Source organism: Anomaloglossus baeobatrachus, chromosome 12 (assembly GCF_048569485.1).
Source record: "Anomaloglossus baeobatrachus isolate aAnoBae1 chromosome 12, aAnoBae1.hap1, whole genome shotgun sequence".
In the NCBI taxonomy this organism is placed as follows: domain Eukaryota; kingdom Metazoa; phylum Chordata; class Amphibia; order Anura; family Aromobatidae; genus Anomaloglossus; species Anomaloglossus baeobatrachus.
Window position 1 is genome coordinate 80,140,899 of NC_134364.1, and position 20,067 is coordinate 80,160,965.

Sequence of the window (20,067 nt, forward strand, 5' to 3'; positions counted from 1 at the left end):
TGTTATAACAGGCAAATGAAATATCGTATATACTTTAAGATAATAACAATAAAACATCAGCTCAGCACGCAAAAAACAAACCTTCATACAGCCCCAGATCCCAAAAATTGAAAATGTTACGGCTCACGGAAATTAATGACACAAGCAAGATTTTTTTTCAAAATGTCAGACTTTTTTCACCCCTTAAAAGCAAAAACTATACATGTTTGGTATCCTCGTAATCATACTGACCTGGAAAATCATACTGCCAGGTTAGTTTATTTTAAATAAACTTTGGAAATAAGAAACCCAAAAAACAATTACAGAATTTCACTTTTTTGGCTATGTTGCCATACTTGGAATTGTTTTCTCACCTACCATATGATAAAATGGATGGTGCCGTTTAAAAGTACAACTCATCCTGCAAAAAACAAGCCCTTACAAGTCTATAGTAATGGAAAAATAAAAAAATGTGGCTCTTGAAATAAAAGGAAGAAAAAATGAAAGCGTAAGAAATGAAAAAATTGCCAAAATTATCTTTAGCTTTTTAGTAAAAAATATTCCCTTCTGTAACAACCAAATATTTAAAATTTTGACTGATCAGTCTAGAGCACCCGCTGCCATTTTCTGCTCCCCAGTTATTGTTTTCATGTATATTCGAGTTTCTTTGTCTTTTTTCTATGTCAAGAGTATGACTTTTTTAGTGCAATTTTTCCATGAAGAACATTTTTGGTCAGACTTATCTCAATAGTAGATGGATATAGCTGGGACCCACTACCCGCTACCAGTTCTGAAAAGATAGCACTGCTGGACATATGATTTCAAAGTGAAATAAGCATAATGCATCTTACATCTGTGACATCAAGTTTCCTTGGCTAACCTCTATGTCAATGGTCCTCAACAATGCCCATATCTTGGTGCTTCTTCAAAACAGCTTGAAAAGCATATCTAGAAACCCCAGTTTGCTTTTAAATATGCCTGGAAGAGACCTTGCTGATGCAGTATGACCACCTTATATCTTGTGGTTCTGCTCAGTCTTGTTGTGAGGTATAACCTATATGACATGAAACTGACTTCTACAAGTTCACCTTTGTAGCAGCAAAGGGGAAGATGCCCTGGAAGAAGCCACGGCGAAACGCGCGTTGGGCGCAATAAGGTAGTACATGCTAGCATTAGATTTTATATATCATATTTATGCTCAAAACAGCTTTCTATAGCACAGGTTTCCACACATTGAGCACACCCTATACCTATGTGGCTACCAAATTATTATGTTGTTATTACAGCATTAAATTCATCTATTTGTTATAATTTGTGCCTGTATATTTTACACAGGTTTCTTTATGCCATGCATATGTACAGCTTTATTTTTTTCATATTTACTCCTATGCTTATTATTATAAACATTTTATGTTGTATATATCCTAACTACAACTGAGGGCATATTTTAAGCTACCTACATTTTACACTTTATTGGATATATGTATTATATTTATCCTTTACCTTTTCATATACAGTATAGCTTTCATCGTATTGTCCAAAGTATATCACTTGGGCTTTATTTAGTATCATTTTAATCCAATTTTGTCTGTATATGGAATTTCCTTTACCATAGAATTTGATATTATCGTAAAATGCTCATTAACCCCTTCACCCCCGGCCGATTTTCCATTTTAATGTTTCTTTTTTCCTCCCTTCTTTCGAGAGCCATAACTTTTTTATTTTTCAGTTTATATTCACATATGAGGGATTGTTTTTGCAGGACGAGTTGTACTTTTGAATAAAACCATTAGTTTTACCATATAGTGTACTGGAAAACAAGACAAAAATTCCATATGAGTTAAGATTGCAAAAAAAGCGTAGTTGCACAATTGTTTTGGGGGTCTTTAATTCACCACATTTACTATAAGGTAAAACTGACATGTCAGTATGATAACTCATGTCGGTACGAGTTTGTAGATACCAAACATGTATAGTTTTACTTTTACCTTTATCTAAGGGATGAAAATTCAGAAGCTTTTCCAAAAAAAGAATTGCGCTTTTTTCCCGAGACCTGTAGCATTCTCATTTCATCTCATCGGGATCTAGGGTTCAGTAATTGCTTATTTTTTTGCATCTTGAGCTGGCGTTTTTAATTATACCATTTTTGTATCGATGTAATGTTTTGTTTCCCTGTTATTGCATTTTAAAAAAATGTTGCAGTGACAAAAAAACGTGATTTTGGCGTTTGGAATTTTTTTTCTCGTTATGCCGCCTACCAATCAGATTAATTGAGTTTTTATTTTGATAGATCAGGCATTTCTGAACGCGGTGATACGAAATATGTGTATTTTCTTATTTTTTAACTGTTTTATTTTCAAGGGGACGAAAGGGGGGTGATTTGAAGTTTTAGTTTTGTTTTTTGTTTTTTTCATATATTGTAAAACTTTTTTGTTACTTTTTTTATTTATCTTACTATTTCATTTAGGGGACTTGATCACTGAACAGTCCGATCACCTGTGCATTTCTCCTGATCAGAGCAGCAAAGCTCTGATCAGCAGAAATGCTCATCTCCTCTGAGTGTCGGCACTCTGTTGGCTTTCACAGGAAGTGAGTCATGGCAGTATCAGGGGTCATCAGCTTACCCCACACTACCATGACAACACATTGGCACCCTGTGATTGTCGCCCTTTAAATTGCACTGTCAGTGTTTGACAGTGCGACCTAAGGGGTTAACAGGTGCGGGTGGATCTCTGCCTGTTAGCCACACATGTCTGCTGATCAGATCAGCAGACATGTGCGGGGAATACTGCAGGCTCGCCTCCGGAGCCCCCAGTAACTGGAGGGAGGAGACTAAGTACATGCCAGTATGTCCTTGATCTTAAAGGGGTTAATGTATTTATTACATGCCTGCTTTACTTCTTGTCCCACATTCCTGATCCTTTTTATCTACATCTCTAGGTTTATTTTATATTTGTGCATAATAAAGATTTAAAATTTTCATCTGGTGTTGTCATATTTATAGGTTTACAACTCTACCTTTATAGCAGCAGAACTTGGCTGTTTTTCACCCAGTTTTAAGTTGATGATGATCAATATCCCCTGTTAGGTATTATTGGTGTCTCATACAACTAGCTACTGTATAATCTCACATAACATCCCTGACTTTGTGCATGCAAGTGTATGTAGAAGAATGGATGCTATTTTGAAGACATTTGATGGTCACATTTATTATTTTTATTATTATTATTATTATTATTATTATTATATTATTATTTCTTTTTTTTATTTTATTTTTTTATTTTTATAGCGCCAACATATTCCACAGCACTCTACAATTGACTGATTTTTTTTATTTCTCTTTTATGCATTTACTTTACATTTTCTTAGTTTCTAAAAATAAACTATTAACACTTCTATTTTTGAGAGCATTCTTACTTTGCAGATTTTTTTCTATACCTATCTAAAACCTTTGCACAGTACAGTCAAGACTGAATATTGTATGTATATATATTTTGTTAGTTTATATATTCTATTCATTTTGTGTATGACCTCAAAATGTTATACCAGCTAAGACATGATTACTAAATTAGCTTTAGTTACACATCAGCACATAATGAAAAAAAGGAAATCACATACTGCTACTGGACTTTAGGTAAGGAAAGGTCTAGCTCTAATTATTATATTATATTAAAGGGAACCAATCACCAAGATTTTTCTATATAACCTAAAGCCAGTGCTATACTGGCACTATCAGGCTGATTCTATACATACCATTAGTGGTCAGCTTGGAAGTTTAGGTTTTGAAATCCAAGAAAGTAAAGTTTATAAAATCATCAGCCTCTTGAGTGACAGCAGCTGAGGAGCAAATAATATCTGGGGGGCGACCCCCCCAAAGAAGCCCACGCGAAAGGCGTGTTGGGTCCCTGGAGGTACACCCCCTCACTGACTAGGAGGTAGTATGGGTAAGTGTCAGTGCCAGTATAGCACTGGCTTTAGGTTATTTAGGAGAATCCTGGAGATTGGTTCCCTTTAAATACATTTACAAAGGTGCGTGAACAAAGGTCAACATTTCTAAAATATGAAAATATGAGAGTTAATTTAGATTTAGGTCTATTTTATGGATATCCCATCCTCCACTTTTCTTTAGACGATTTCAAAGATATTTTGACATTTGTATATAGACATTTGTGCTTATTCGGTGAAAAGATCATATATAGTGTCAAACACTGATATTTCACAAGGAGGTCTGGTTCCCAAAAAATGTTGTTTGTTCCTTGATTCTAAAGTCCGCTTTACACGCAACGACATCACTAACGAGATGTCGTTGGGGTCACGGAATTCGTGACGCACATCCGGCCTCGTTAGCGACGTCGTTGCGTGTGAAACGTACGAATGACCGCTAACGATCAAAATTACTCACCTAATCGTTGATCCTTGACACGTCGTTCTAATCCCAAATATCGTTGCTGTTTCAGGACGCCGGTTGTTCATCGTTCCTGAGACAGCACACATCGCTACGTGTGACACCCCAGGAACGACGAACAGCAACGTACCTGCGTCCTCTGGCAATAAGGTGCGTGTCACTTTCCTGCGGCTGCTCTCCGCCCCTCCACTTCAATTGGATAGCTGCCGTGTGACGTCGCTGTGACGCCGCACGAACCACCCCCGTAGAAAAGAGGCTGTTCGCCGGCCACAGCGACGTCGCAGGGAAGGTAAGTCCGTGTGACGGGGCCTAGTGATATTGTGCGCCACGGGCAGTGATTTGCCCGTGACGCACAAACGACAGGTACGGGTGCGATCGGCAGCGACATCGCTAGTGATGTTGCTGTGTGTGAAGTGGCCTTTACTCATAACCTATAGATATTCCATAGGTTGCACTGCTAAGAATTGATTTTTTTTTCATAATAAAGAGCTAAATATTCTTCTTCTTCTTTACAGGCACAGTGTACTGATATATTTCTATATACCAGAATATCTCTATACACCTGTAACAGTTTCAGTAAAGTTACATAAAAATGATGAAAAACAATTAAAATCACACTTTTTCAAAATAAACATCAGAAAACAGTAAACATATTTGGTATCCATGCGATCTTAACAATCTGTACAATACTGATGATGATCTGCAAATAGCATTAAAAATAACGATTATTTTTTTACTTCACACCATATTCATAAAAAATTAATGTAATTATAACACATATACTTGTTTAGCAAAATAGCACTTAACAAAATTACAAGTTGTCTCTTCAAAAAACAAGATCTCATAGAGTGAAGCTTATGTAAAACCTAAGGTATGGCTGTTACAATTATGAAAGAATGAACAAAAAAAATTGAGTGGTGTGAAGAAATGTATAAACAAATGTAATTATATATGTGGGTATTTTATATACACATGTGTGCATGTTTCGACACTGTATATGCATGTGTAATGTGTAAATGTGCATGTATGGTGTATTAGCCTGTGCTTGTTTTATTATATTGTGTATAATGTGAGGATGAATTATAAACCAGCTCACCATAGAAAAAGCAAAATCTCATATAATAGTAGTAGTGGAAAAATTCTAAGCAATGTCTCGTGTATGCAGTGATACGGAAAAATTAAATTTTTTTTTAAAAAAAACCACTGGCTCCAGAGGTTAAAGGGAACCTGTCATCAGGATTTTCCCTTATGAGTTGCGCCCACCACCAGTGAGCCCTTATATACAGGATTGTGGAACGGTGCAGTTTTTGATGCATTTTTGGTGCCGTTTGTTGCCCTAAACTGCATGCATTTGCTTTCCCAGCAGGGTCTATGAAAATTCGGAAAAGCTGTCCTGCTTCTTTTTTCCTTGCAGTTTTGGTTGTAGAAAAAAGTAGTAGCATGTCAATTGTTTCTGCATTTTTGACCTGCATTTTTCCATTGAATATAGTGAAAAACGCATGGGTAAATCGTACCCAAAACGCACCAAAAATTTAATTTCAATTTAATGCGTTTTGTGGCCAAAGGGTGCGTTTTTTGCTGAAGAAACAAAACTGCAGCCTTATAATACTCACCTAGTCTGGTCCAATAGGTGTTGCTGATCTTGGTCCGGCGCCTACTCCATCTTGTGGGATCACCGTCGTCTTGTCCAGCCCAGTGTACATGACACGTCCTATGTCATTCACACAAAGGACTCCATTGCACTTCTCCGCATGCACACTTTCATCTGCCCGGCTGAGGGAGATCAATTACTGTAGTGTACATGCATGGGTGGTTTTTGACCTTTTCTCGTGCCTGCACATTACAGTACTTTGATCTGCCCTCAGCCAGGTAGATCAAAGTGCACCTACACAGGAGCGCAATGGAGGCCTCTGTGTGAATGATACTGGACGTCTCATGCACATGGGGATGGGCAGGAGGACAGCGATCACACAAGATGAAGGAGGCACCAGACCAAGAGCAGCGACACCCATTGGACCAATTCGCCCTATAGTTGGTATTATAAAGGTGTTGTGATAACTGTCACTAAGTGGCACTAGACACTACTTGTATGCAGTAAATGTAGAGGTAGTCAGACAGGCAGAGATCAAACCAGGAAGGCACAACTGTACATGGGGGGCAGCCAAAGATGAGGTAAAGATACAAGCCAAAGGTGAGGGTTCCAGGAGATTATGTATAGAATACAGGGAGCAGGCTGTGTTGTGGTCAGGAGGAAGTCCAAGGTCAGAAGTCAGGAAGTCACAACAGAAACAGGGGAGGACAGGCAGAGATGGATAATCAGCACTCTAAAGTCGAAAGACCAAGATCTGAACACTGAGCACCACGGGAGCCAACAGCACAACTGTAAACATGAAGTATGACTGGCGGCGTCCTGAGCTAACACACTCCCTAATGAAGTAGAGAAATCCCCGGGAACGAGAAGCATCTGCAAGAGCACCTCCCAGGACCAGTATGGAACCCAGTGCTGTGAAACAACCAGCAGAGCATTCATCCTGCAAAACGCTCTGCACCATAGGCAACATATCCGGCTCTGTAGGAGAGCATGGCAGAACAATACAGAATGTTTTGCACATCGGAATCGAAACGTGTTTTTTTACATTCTACAGATCAGCCTGGGCTCTTATATACTGTATTCTAGAATGCTGTACATAAGGGCTCACTGGTGGTGGCCGCAGCTCATAAGGCAAAATCCTGGTGACAGATTCCCTTTAAAATCTTGAGCTCTTTAGTTGAACCCATATTGTTATTGATGACTGTCCATAAAGAATGCATGGCTATGTGATTGATTCTATATGTCTCTTTGCGAAGGGTATGGTTTAAGTTAATAATTAGGGGGGGGCACTTACATACTTTTAACCATATACTGCATATCCCATACAGAAATGAATGAGTCAGCCCGGAGTCAGTGCTGCGATGCTATCCACTTTACCCACATGTTATCATTGTTGTGTGTTCCCAGGTTGACATCAGTTTGATGACTGTGTGATCATCAGATGTGATACATTTCTCACAGCTATGTACCGATAAAGTGAGAGCATATGTTAAATAAAGGATCCACCATGATTCCGTGCCGATCAATATTAATAAAGTACGCATATGATGCAGTAAAAACATAAACTATGACTGATGATAAATATTATAAAGAGGATAATGGTAGATATAAATGGATTTAATAATAGTAATGGGCGCATGTTTACAATGACGCATATATCCTCATGTTTGGAGGAATGGAGGGTGCAACATTCACATTCTCTAATATCTTCGGATTGTAAAATAGCGCTCTCTCCTTCTTTGCTCTCAGCTTCTTTTCTTTTTAGGAACATGTTAAACGGCAGTGTGCAGTAATTTGTCATTTTCACGTTAGGATTCTGCATAGGAAGAGGTTAAGTGTTAGATATTAAACAAGACACAATCACACATAAAAGCCACCTGAAGATGCCGAAGCCCATTCTGAAAAGCACAAGGCACAGGCTTTCATGGGGCTTGTTTTTGCATATTGTCACATAAAATGTGTTATCTTGCTAGCTTCAAAACCTTTTTTTCCTCTTTACATTACCATCTGTTGCAGGAATCTAAACTTTGAAAACAAATTTAATTGATAGAGCAAGGCATTATGGGTAAGTCTTGGCTTGATGCCGGCAAGCAGAATGGCATCACTAAAGATATGGCTGAAATGGAAAAATATATATATATATAATCAGACAGCCATTTTGAATTGCTATACATTTTGACAAACTTAAGGGAGAACCAGCGCAGACAAAGATAAATTAAAAATGATCTATTTTTAGCATTCTTAAAGGGTACCTGCCAAATCCAGAAACACTATGTACCTGCAGATATAGGATTCATCAGTAGGTAAGTAGTATTTAAATCACGGTAGGCTAGTTTATTGGAAGAAAACCAAGGCAATGCGTTGGACCACGAGATAGCTAACGAGATCGTTAGATCAGTTTCTGTGACGTAGCAATGATCTCGCCAACGATCTCGTTATGTGTGACACCTACCAGCGATCAGGGCCCTGCTGTGAGATCGCTAGTCGTTGCCGAATGGTCCAGATCATTTTCTTCAAAGGCGATGTCCTGCTGGGCAGGACGCATCTCTGTGTTTGACACCTACCAACGACCTCCTAACACGGTCCCAACACCCACCGAGATCGTTATACAGGTCGTTCATCGTTACTGCGTCGTTGGTAAGGTCTGATTGTGTGACATCTCACCAGTGACCTCCCAGCGACTTACCAGAGATCCTTATCAGGTCGTATCATTGTCGGGATCGCTAGTAAGTCGTTGTGTGTGACTGGGTCTTTAGTGAAAAATGTAGGATAATATTCACACTGGCCATATAACAGACAATACTTAAGATAAAAAAACAACAAAATACTCCGATGAAAGTGTCGCGGGCGGAGAGGGAGCCGTCGCTGCTGCGCTCTCGCTGGCGCTCGGGTCCCGCAGCCAGCTGCTGTGGTTTCTCCTGGACGGTTGGTTGTGGCTGCCTTTCCCTGCACCTGTTGTGTATCTTCGGTCCCGATGGCTTCCCACCAGTAACTCGCTCCCCAGCGTGTATATGGGCCGGAGGAGCCCTTTTGCCCACAGGCTCTGGCCCTGGGAACTCTAGCTGTGACAGTAGCTGTATTTCCCTTGTGCTGTTTGGACGGTTGCCTTCAAACGGGTCTTGGCTGTTTGGAAACCCCTGAGGTTCCTGTCACTAACGGATTTGACCTTATTAACGGCGACTCCAAGCCCGGTCGGGGTCCGCAGGCCCTGCCGGTTTGTGCTGGCTTCACTTCGCTCCCCAGTTCGGTACCGGCGGGCCACCGCCCGTCTCCGGTCCTACGGTTCCGCGTTGATCTGCCTCTCCTGCAGACGGCCACCACCGTCTGCCAACCTTGCTCTCGGTGCCCAGGCCATGTACCCGGACACGGTCAGTTTTGCTCCTCTCCTACCACTTCCCTAACTGCACTCGAGCTCTGCCCGAGGTTAACTGACTACTGTTTCCTGTCTCCAGGACTGTGAACTCCTCAGTGGGTGGGGCCAACCGCCTGGCTCCACCCCACCTGGTGTGGACATCAGCCCCTGGAGGGAGGCAACAAGGATTTTGTATCTGACTGATGTGCCTATCTCGGGGTGGGGGTGTCGTGTTGTAGTCCCTGTGATGACCTGGCTAGTCCAGGGCGCCACATAAGCAAATAAATAAATAGTTAAAGGGTTGGTTCTCCCCTTTTCATTACAGGCCACATGGATATTATATTTAGAAACAATGTTTCTCTCAAATACCTTATGTTGCCAATAGTGCCTGTGAGCTGCGCTATTACAATCCATTCATCCCCATCACGTGACCCTCGGGCTCTGTGACCTCTGGGATCCGGTGATGTCACACTAACTTGCTGTTGACCTGACATCACCGAGGTGGCCCCGGTCTTCCTGAGAGACTGGGGTGTAGGCGGTGTTTCAGTACTCAGCACAGCCCAGCGTCTCACGTGCTCTCTCCTTCACTGCAGAGCACTGCAAGCAGGAGCGATGCTGGGCTGTGATGAGGGGTGCAACTAAACTCCGCCCCCAGCCCAGTCAGATGTCAGGTCAACAGGAAGTTGGTGTGACATCACCAGATATGAAAGGTCACAGAACCTGCGGGTCACTACATGGGGATTAGTGGTCTGCAATAGCGCCGCTCACAGGAACTTAGTGGCAACACAAGGTATTTGAGAGAAACTTTGTTTCTCAACACAATATCGATGTGGACATTAATGAAAAGGGGTGAACTAATTCTTTAATACAAATAACATAGGGTACTTAGTTAACACTATTTTGATCAAAAAATCATAAAAGCCATCCCACCGTGACAAGGTGTACCTCAAGTGAGAACTGTCATATCTTCAACATAAAACCTATTTATGCGTCAACAGACCTCAATATAGATGGGGCAGAGCACGACCCCCAACCTGACTCTTTAGACATCTGCCTTTTGAAAGCTATAAAGGCACAATGCCAGGTTAAAAATGAAGAACCATGCCCCTCTTGCTGCAAAGTGCAAGAAACTAAAGAAAAAGCAAAGAGTTGAAACCAGAGGTTTCCCTCTGCTCTCTATAAAGACACATCTGCAGGTTTTTCCTCTGCTCTCTATAAAGACACATCTGCAGGTTTCCCTCCGCTCTCTATACAGACACATCTGCAGGTTTTTCCCTCCGCACTCTATAAAGACACATCTGCAGGTTTTTCCCTCCACTGTCTACAAAGACACATCTGCAGGTTTTTCCCTCCGCTCTCTATAAAGACACATCTGCAGGTTTTTCCCTCCACTCTCTATAAAGACACATCTGCAGGTTTTTCCCTCCACTCTCTATAAAGACACATCTGCAGGTTTTTCCCTCCACTCTCTATAAAGACACATCTGCATGTTTTTCCCACCACTCTCTATACAGACACATCTGCAGGTTTTTCCCTCCGCTATCTATAAAGGTACATCTGCAGTTTTTTCCCTCCGCTCTCTATAAAGACACATCTGCAGGTTTTTCCCTCCGCTCTCTACAAAGACACATCTGCAGGTTTTTCCTCCGCTCTCTATAAAGACACATCTGCAGGTTTTTCCCTCCACTATCTATAAAGACATGCTTTTCTCACTATCTGACATGAAATCAGAATAAACCTTTTGGGAACCAAAATTATTTATATTTGCCAAATGCCAGAATAATGAGAGAGAGAATGTTTTAAGACATTTTTATTACTTTATGCAAAGTCAAAAGTTTACATACTTTTCATTAGTATTTGGTACCATTGCCCTTACACTGTATGATTTGGGTCAAATGTTTTGGATCTCCTTCCACAAGCTGCTCACAATAGTTTGTAGGAATTTGGGCCCATTCCTCTTGACAGAACTGGTATAGCTGAGCCATGTTTGTAGGTCGTCTTGCTCGCATCGGCCTTTTCAGCTTTGCCCATAAATTTTTAATAAGATTGAGATAACGGCTTTGTGATGGCCATTCCAAAACACTTTCTCCTTCTTCAGGAAAAAATCTTTGTTCAGTGGGCCTTCACTGACTCCTTCAAGAATGAACCACCCTTTCCATTTCAACTGACCCCTTACAGGGTGCACTAATCCCAGCACTTAATCCTTTCTGTACCTGTAGTCTGTTGCTGGGCAGGCTTAATCTTTTCTCTATATAAGATTCTCATATAAATAGAATATATTATTTATTGGACATTACACAGGAACATATCACCATATAATACATTACACTTTACATAGAACATCACAGTATTTAGCAAAGACACAGGATATTATTTATTTTACACAACAACACAATATAATGACGCGCTTGGTGTCTTCAAGGGCAGGAACACGCAACCAACATTATCCACCACTCTTACAAGTGCAATATGTAGGTACATGTTCACACTGTGTGGCCATTTAACAGACGATAAGAGAGCAAAGAAACAACAACTCACCAGTGTGTCATGTGTTATGATTAAAGGCATGTTGTGCCTGAAACGCGTGGACGCAGACACTTACCTGGTCTACTTAGGGAGCTCAATGGATGTTTTTTCCATGGATATTAACTTTCATTCCTAATCAAGCTATGTTTTAAATTTTACTAAGCGGTGCTGGTATCTAAATTTTTTCTACTTAATTTAACAGACAATAACAAGGATAAAAACAAAATTAAGAAATACCCTTAAATAAGTATATAAATAGTAATAGTACATATAAATAACATATTGAGCTTACATTCGGTCTATATAGCTTTCCAAGGGCAGGTGTTTGAACAGTCGGGTTAGGGTCCTGCTTTACCCTCATCTATATTGAAGTCAGTTAACATACAGGTTTTATATTAGTGATAGGACTATCACAATTGGGTACACTATGTCGCATTGGGATGGCTTTTACGCTATTGTGAGCAAAATAGTGTTAACTAAGTACCCTAGGTTATTTATATTTACTATTACTATATACTGTATTTACTTAATTACCACAGAGTATTTGCTCATTTTGTTTATAGCTCAGGTTTAGTTTAATAGGGCAGCAGCTACAGGGAGAAAATTAAGATTTATTTTCCTTGCGGCTAATTGCTTCCTGTCAATGGGGAAATTCAGAGGAGGGATTAGTCCCACTCTGCGCTGCAGACGTCACTATGCGGGGCCTGTGCTGGGGAGGTGGTGCCCGGATGGCCCACCGGTGACTATGAGACGCGCTTAGTGCACGCACACTCGACTACGCACCTGGTGATTGAGACGCGCACTTTGTGCATGTGCACCTGTCTGTTCACCTATTGGACCCCCACTGACTCTTTACACTATTTAAACCCGGCTCCATCATGATAACCCTAACTCCTAATGAAGGTGATGCCGAAACGCGCGTCGGGGTGGGTGTCACATGCTGTCACAGATTCCCTCTCAGTCCAGGTATTACCACCATCACTCTGATTGTCTTCTTCATTTTATAATTGCACTCTTTGGCTGTAGTATACATCTTTACCTCACACTTACAACTTAGTGCAGCATTGCATTAAGCACATAAAACAGTCTGGTAACCTCACCATTATACCCGGTTTATTACCAGCTAAGTTGAAGTCTGACCCCTCTTGCTGATATATTGTAACAGTGTTTCTTGCATGCCATACTTGATATACTACATATTTTCTGTTTATTAAGATACTACTGTATGCCAATGTGATCAACTGATATATTCTATATTCTGCCATCATAAGTGACTGATGTAAACCATCTGTCTCTGGACCCAAGACATATCTCTGTGAACCTGTATGTTTTTATTATGTTTTTGGTTTTATTACGTGTGACGCCCTTTTTGTTTGGCCTGGCATTGGCGGACACTAATTTTAAATAATAAAATACATTGTTTATGACCTAATACGGGGGTTTTTTTTGTTCAGGAGCCAAAAACTGTAGTGTCAAAAAACACTAAAAAAACTTATGTGAAAAAATGCAAGTAACTTAATTTACATAATCGGTGCAAAACAGTTGCAACATCAAAACTTACAAAAAGCTCATGGTGGGAACGTGGCCATATTGTACCATTCAGAGTCACTCTATGGGTTCTGGTCTCTTTCTTTTTATTACAGCAGAATAACATCATATAGTATAGACAAATAATCAGTCACATGTATTTCCAAAGAATTCTTCCATTTTTCACAGGAGTTTGCAGTGTTTGCAGAGACGCTGAAGTCAGTGTGCGCGGTTACGTCATCTCAGGGTTACCAATCATCCAAAAATTCCAGGACAGTCCAGACAAATAGGGAACTTTTGTTGCCCAGTGCTTAAAAAATATTTTTGAAGGTGATACAGATAATTTTGACTGTAATTATCATAAATTTACAGTTTACAGTGAATGCACTGCCAGTGCACCCCCTCCTCCCAGCCCAAAGCCCACAGCATTGCTCTTCTGGTGCCACTACTGGCTTTATATGATCCCACCCTACCACCCTCATGGCTTCCCTTGGTAAGCTACATTCGGCTTATTAGACACACCCCCATTTTCCCCCAATTTTTGGGGGAAAAAAGTGCATCTTATAATCCAAAAAATACAGTGCTTAATTTACCATATTTTTCGCATTATGAGACACACTTTGCCTCCCAAATATTTGGGAGGAAAATGAGGGGTGCGTCTTAAAATCAGAATGTGCTTACCGGAGGGTGGTGGAGAGAGGTCAGAGGAGGCTCTGTGCGGCGGGCAGGGAGGTTCTTTGCGGCCCAGCTCTGTGTGGCGGGTAGCAAGGCTCTGGGCAGCAGGCAGTGGGGCTCTGAGTGGCAGGCAGCGAGAGTCTATGCAGCGAGTGGGGAGACATGGGCCATTTTGAAGATGTCAACTGTAAGAGCTTCAAATAATAGCTCCCAGAGTAGGCGCATGCACAGATGGAGCTCTTAGCTCAAGCTCTCATCTGCGCATGCGCCGACTCCGGCCGCCATTTCTTTGAAGCCCGCAGTGCTGACATCTTCAGAATGGCCAGTGCCTCGCAGTGAACACTAGCATCGAGCAGTGCCGGCTGCTAGATCGCCGCAGACTGCAGTGAGCATCTGGGCCCTCCTCTACACTGCCTGCAACATTGCCGTACTACAGCACCCAACTGCGTCCTGTGACCCGGCTCTACCATCGCTGCCACCTCCACCTTCTCGGTAAGACACCACCAGATTATAAAACGAACCCCATATTTTTTTTTACCTCTTTTATCTCTAAATTTGGGGTGCGTCTTATAATCTGATGCGTCTTATAAAATGAAAAACACAGTATATACATAATATATCTTATCATTATTGTTCAAATAGTAACTCCTATTAATTCATCCAATACCAAACATAGCATATGTTGAACCAAGCAAAATATTTGCAAATTAAAAACTTAATTACAAAAAAGTTTTAAAATGTTTTGGTTACCTGGAAATACAGTAAAACGCATCTTATCTGATTCGCACATTAATCCAAATACCAGGAAGTATCAAAAACAAAGTAGCTTTATTTAAAATATGGTACACCAAGAAGAGCCAAAAACTGCTGTGTCAAAAAAAATAAAAAATTAATGAAAAATAATCACTTTCAAAACCATAATGAACAAACGGTGCAGTAATGCTGAATAAAGTCTGCAATATCAAAAACTCAACAAAGGCTCATCATGGGAATGAAGAATAATGGGTAGTTTTTTCCGCGTGTTGGGTGGAGGACATGGTCACCTTTATTGAAGAGCAATTCTGGTAACTAATAAATGGACATGTGCCAGAATCGCTGCTGAAAAACTTCTTTTAGATTTTTTTTTTACTTTATTATTAGGGATGATCAAATACCTCAAATATTCGGCTTCGCGAATATTTTCTGAATAGGTCACCGCTATGCGAATATTCGATGAGCAAGGTAAGTCTATGGGAAGACCGAATAACTCTGAATAGTTGTTATTCGGGTTTCCCATAGACTTACATTGCGCATCGAATATTCGCCAATAGTCGAATAGCGGCGACCTATTCGGAAAATATTCGTGAAGCCGAATATTTGAGGTATTCAATCATCCCTATTTATTATATCTATGTGAATAACTTAATTGAAAATCTCCAACATCAAAAACTCACCAAAAAGCACCCAGGTGAGTTATCACAGCTGCAGATTTTCTAGTTAAAAGAGATGATTTGCATTTTGCTTTTTGTTGCGTTTTGGGTAAGTTTTTGACGCTGATGTTTTTGTCTCTTTTTGATGTCATGTTAAAAATAAAGATGCTTTGATTAAATATGACACTTCCCGGGGTCTGGCTTTGACAAAACTTTTTGATATACTAATGTGTGGATTATATTAATTTATTCTGCCTTGGCAAACCAGGAATGCTTTAAAAAAGACATCCACGCTCAGACAGGACAGGGTGGAGGCCCGCAGCACAAAATGCAACAAAATCAGTAGGGAATCCAGTGAAGAATCAAATCCAGGGTTAAGTAAAACAAATCCTTTATTACAAATATTCTATACATTCCAGAATAGTAGTACACACTGGCATCATAAGCAGTCTCCAGTCAACTACGCGTTTCGGCTATTCAGCCTTCATCAAGATCTAAAATTCAAATGGTGCTACTTCCCTTCTGATCCCTGCCGTGCGCCCAAACAGTAGATTTCCACCACATATGGGGTATTGGTGCAAACAAGAGAAATTGTACAACAAATTGTATGATGCATCTTCTCTTGCTACCCTTGACAAGATGCAAAATTTGAGGATAAAGTAACATTTTTCTGGGGACAAATAACATTTTAATTTTTTCCTTCCACATTGTTTTTAGTTCCTGTGAAGCGCCTAAAGGGTTAATAGACTTCTTGGATGTGGTTTTGAGCTGTGTGTGGGGTGAAGATTTTAGAGTGGGGTCACTTTTGTGTATTTTCTGTCACCTAGGCCTCTCAAAGTCACTTCAAATGTGATGTGGTCCTCAAAAAATGATTTTATAAACATTGTTGGAAAAATTAGAAATTGCTGATAAACTTTGAATTCTTCTAACTTCCTACCAAAAAATGATGTTTTCAAAAATTGTGCTGATGTAAAGTAGACATTTGGGAAATGTTAATTATTAACTATTTTGTGTGAGATATCTCTCTCATTTAAGGGCATAAAGATTTAAGGATTGAAAATCAAAAAGGTCCGTGGAGCCTCTGTTAGGAGTCTCGACACAGAAAAATAGCCAGATATCACTCCGGGAAGGACGTAGCCAAGGAGTGGCTCTTTTTCGGAGACCATCATAACCACAATATGGCTTTAATATGGTGGTTATGGTGGTCTCCTAAAAAGAGCCACGGGCCTTTTTGATTTGCATACTTCCCAAGGGGCAATGCACCTAGGATTTCACTGTGTTGAGTGCCTTTGCTGGCTGCCGGCAGTGTTTTCTCTGGCTGGTTTCCCCGAGGTCAGTGATTGTTTTGTCTTGACTTAAAGTTTGACATTTTCAAAATTTTCGCTAAATTTCTAATATTTTCACAATTAAAAAAAATAATCTTAGATTTACTACTAGTAAATGAAGTATGATATGTCTCGAAAAAAAACAATCTCAGAATCACCTGGGTCCAGTGAAGCGTTCCAGAGTTATAACTTGTCAAATTGACACTGGTCAGAATTGAAAAAACTAACCCGGTCATAATGGTAAAAACCTGAAACGCCTACCTGGAACCACAGTCTCAGAATAGCTGTTAAAGACAGGCTAGAGGGAAGCCGCCCACTAAGCAAGATCCCGGGAAACCCAAAACCCTTAAACCCCTATACACGGATTTAGAATTACTACAGGGCCCCGGGGATCGCTACCTATGGAAGGCTGCAATCCAGAGAAGAGTAGTCGTCAGGCAGTGTAAAACCAGGGAAGAGGGACAAAATCAGCAGACAATGGCATAGTCAGGAAATCAGGCCTGAAGTCGGAACCACAGATGACGGCGAGGTAGTCAGAACAGGCAGAGGTCAAAACACAAGGATCAATATATAAAGCGGGGTGAGAACCAGAGTCAAGCCGGAATACAAAAGTATGTCTGGTAGGGATCAGCAGACTAGATGTAGAATTAAAAGGGTGTGGTGTCTTCCCATTGGCTGTAGCTGAAAGATGGGAACTTCAGCTGGAAGACACACGCCATTTCAGACATCCAGTGGTACTGCAGGTCCCAGGGAAACCCAGCTTAGTGGATAAGCACCAGAGCCACTGGCACTGACTCCTCTCCTATTACCAGCACTGTCTACGGCAGGAACACGGCATCACCTGGTGTCAAAGATGTTGCAGGAGTGGACTCCGGTGGTGACGTGACAAAAACCAGGCTTGGGGCAAAGGGCTTAACAAAGTCCTGGATATCCCTTTTAAGTTTTTAAAAGCCCTACCTAGTCACTGATAGCAGCAATTAGTGTGATGGCCGGTGCCTGTGTGACACCCTGGACTAGCCAGGTCGTCCCAGGTAGTCCCATGCACACACAACCCCCCCTTAGTAAGGTGATAGCAGCCAAACTAAAAACCTTTGTCACCTCCCTTCGGGTTTGATGTTTACACCAGGAGGGTGGAGCCAGGCGGTTGGCTCCACCCACCGAGGAGTTCACAGGCCTGGAGGCAGGAAAACAGTGAGTTAGAGTTGAGCTTTGACAGTGGAGTGAAGTGAAGTCAAGCCCAGGCCTGCCAAAGTCTACACCAGGTGTCTGGGTTGGAGCCCAGTCACCTCTGGCAAAGAGGCAGATGGTGGTGGCTGCCTGCAGGAGCTGGGATTACAGACGGTGGAACCATAGGGACCGGGGATGGGTAGTGGCCCGCCGGTACCGAGCTGGGGAACCGATTGGAAACCGGAGCACCAGGAGGGGTACTCAGACCCAGTACGAAGCCCAGAAACAACCGGACTGAGTAAAATCAACTGATTGAGGACTGGACTTTAGGACCTTTCCCACATAAGACCCGACTGAAGACAACAGCCCAACCATTGAGGTAAAGCTACCGCCCAGGCATAGAGACCCGAGAGGCCAGCGTCTGCGGGCAAAGAGGGCTCTCCCGACACATAGCAAGCCGGGGAGCAGACTACCATTGCTTAGGCATAAGAGTCATAACTTTTACACTAGAGAGGTGCAGGAGAAAGGCAGAAACCATCAACCTGTTAAGGGGAAACTGTAGCCGGCTGCGGGCACCGTTCATCATCTTGTTTGGTTTACCAGAGACTTTAGCGTGTTTATCATAGTGAGTACACCAGTGCTTCCGCGCCGCGCACCGCGCCGCACCGCACCGACACCCCAGCACGTATCCGTCCCCGCACCTCAGCACCTCCCTCGGGCCCCCGGGACCATCATACCCCAACCCACGGAGGGGGTTTACACCAAGCTGCGCAACACCGTCCCTGGGAGCCTAGTCAACGGCAGCGGTGGTGTCCATCCATTCACCACAACCCGTGGGTGGCGTCACAAGCTTAAATCCCCTGCAAACCACAGCGGCTCCGGCCATGGACCTCCCCAAAAAAGTCCCTACGTGTAGCGCCAACCCCCTTTCAGAGCGACGTGACCCCCGGGTCCGTGGAGAGCTTGAGCCACCCACCGACGAGCACGGATCCGAGCGTCTCGGCAGCCAGCCGAGCCCTGGGGCGGTACACCTGCACTCATCAGCTCTCATTAGCCCCGTCTGAAAAAGTTGCGGGCTCCTGATGGATTGCCATATGTTACTGCCATGTTGGTCATCCTATTATGCCCAGCCAGAGGCTGGAGTTCATAGGAAGGTGTCACAATCAAAGTGCTGGGAAATTATTACAGCACGCTAACTTTGTATTGAGTAGTGACTGAAACAGCTCTGAAACTGCCACTCCTACTCGCAGCGAGTGGGGGCATGGAGAATAAAAAGTAATTTTCTCCCTTTAGCCAACACTTTTTCTGTAAGCTAGCTAACCAGGCTTTAAACACTATTCACCTGTGGAAGTACCATATATCTGCAGTTAAATAGCGTTTCTCAAGGTGACAAGTTACTTTTAAAGAGGTGTCTAGAACATTTGTAGAATTTCACTCTGACTTTTAACATTGTATAATGGACTATTAGGTTTCATCTGTTTTACACCTTCGGTGCTTGTCACATCAACGCTCTATATGCAATTTTTATAGAGACAAGAACTTATCAAGCACTGTCTCTGCTGTTTCTCTTATTGTTTCAAATTAAATTTATCAGACAAGAAACAGGAATGAAAGGGTTAAATCCGAGCTGGCAATTGAGGAAACCAAGATGGATGCAAACAGTAGTTTATTGAGTCTACATGTGACGCCCTGGACTAGCCTGGTAGTCACAGATAGACCCCCGCACTACACCTGTCCCCCAATAAGGTGTCATCAGCCAACCATTAAAACCTTGTCACCTCCCTCAGTGCTTCATGGACACACCAGGGGGCGGAGCAAGGCAGTTGACCACGCCCACCGAGGAGTTCAGAGAGCCTGAGGCAGGAAACACAGGCAGTTCAGTTTTAGTGTTGAGCAGTGGAGGAGGACAGGCCTGTGACAGTCTGACAGGTGCCGGGGTTGGAGCTCGGGCACCTTTGGCTAGGAGGCAAATGGTGGCCTTACCCTGCAGGAGCCGGGAAGATGGCTCGGTGGAACCGTGGTGGACCGGGAGAGGGTAGTGGCCCGCCGATACCGACCCGGGGAACCGTCTCGGAAACCGGAGCACACAGGGGGGTACTTAGACCCTGAAA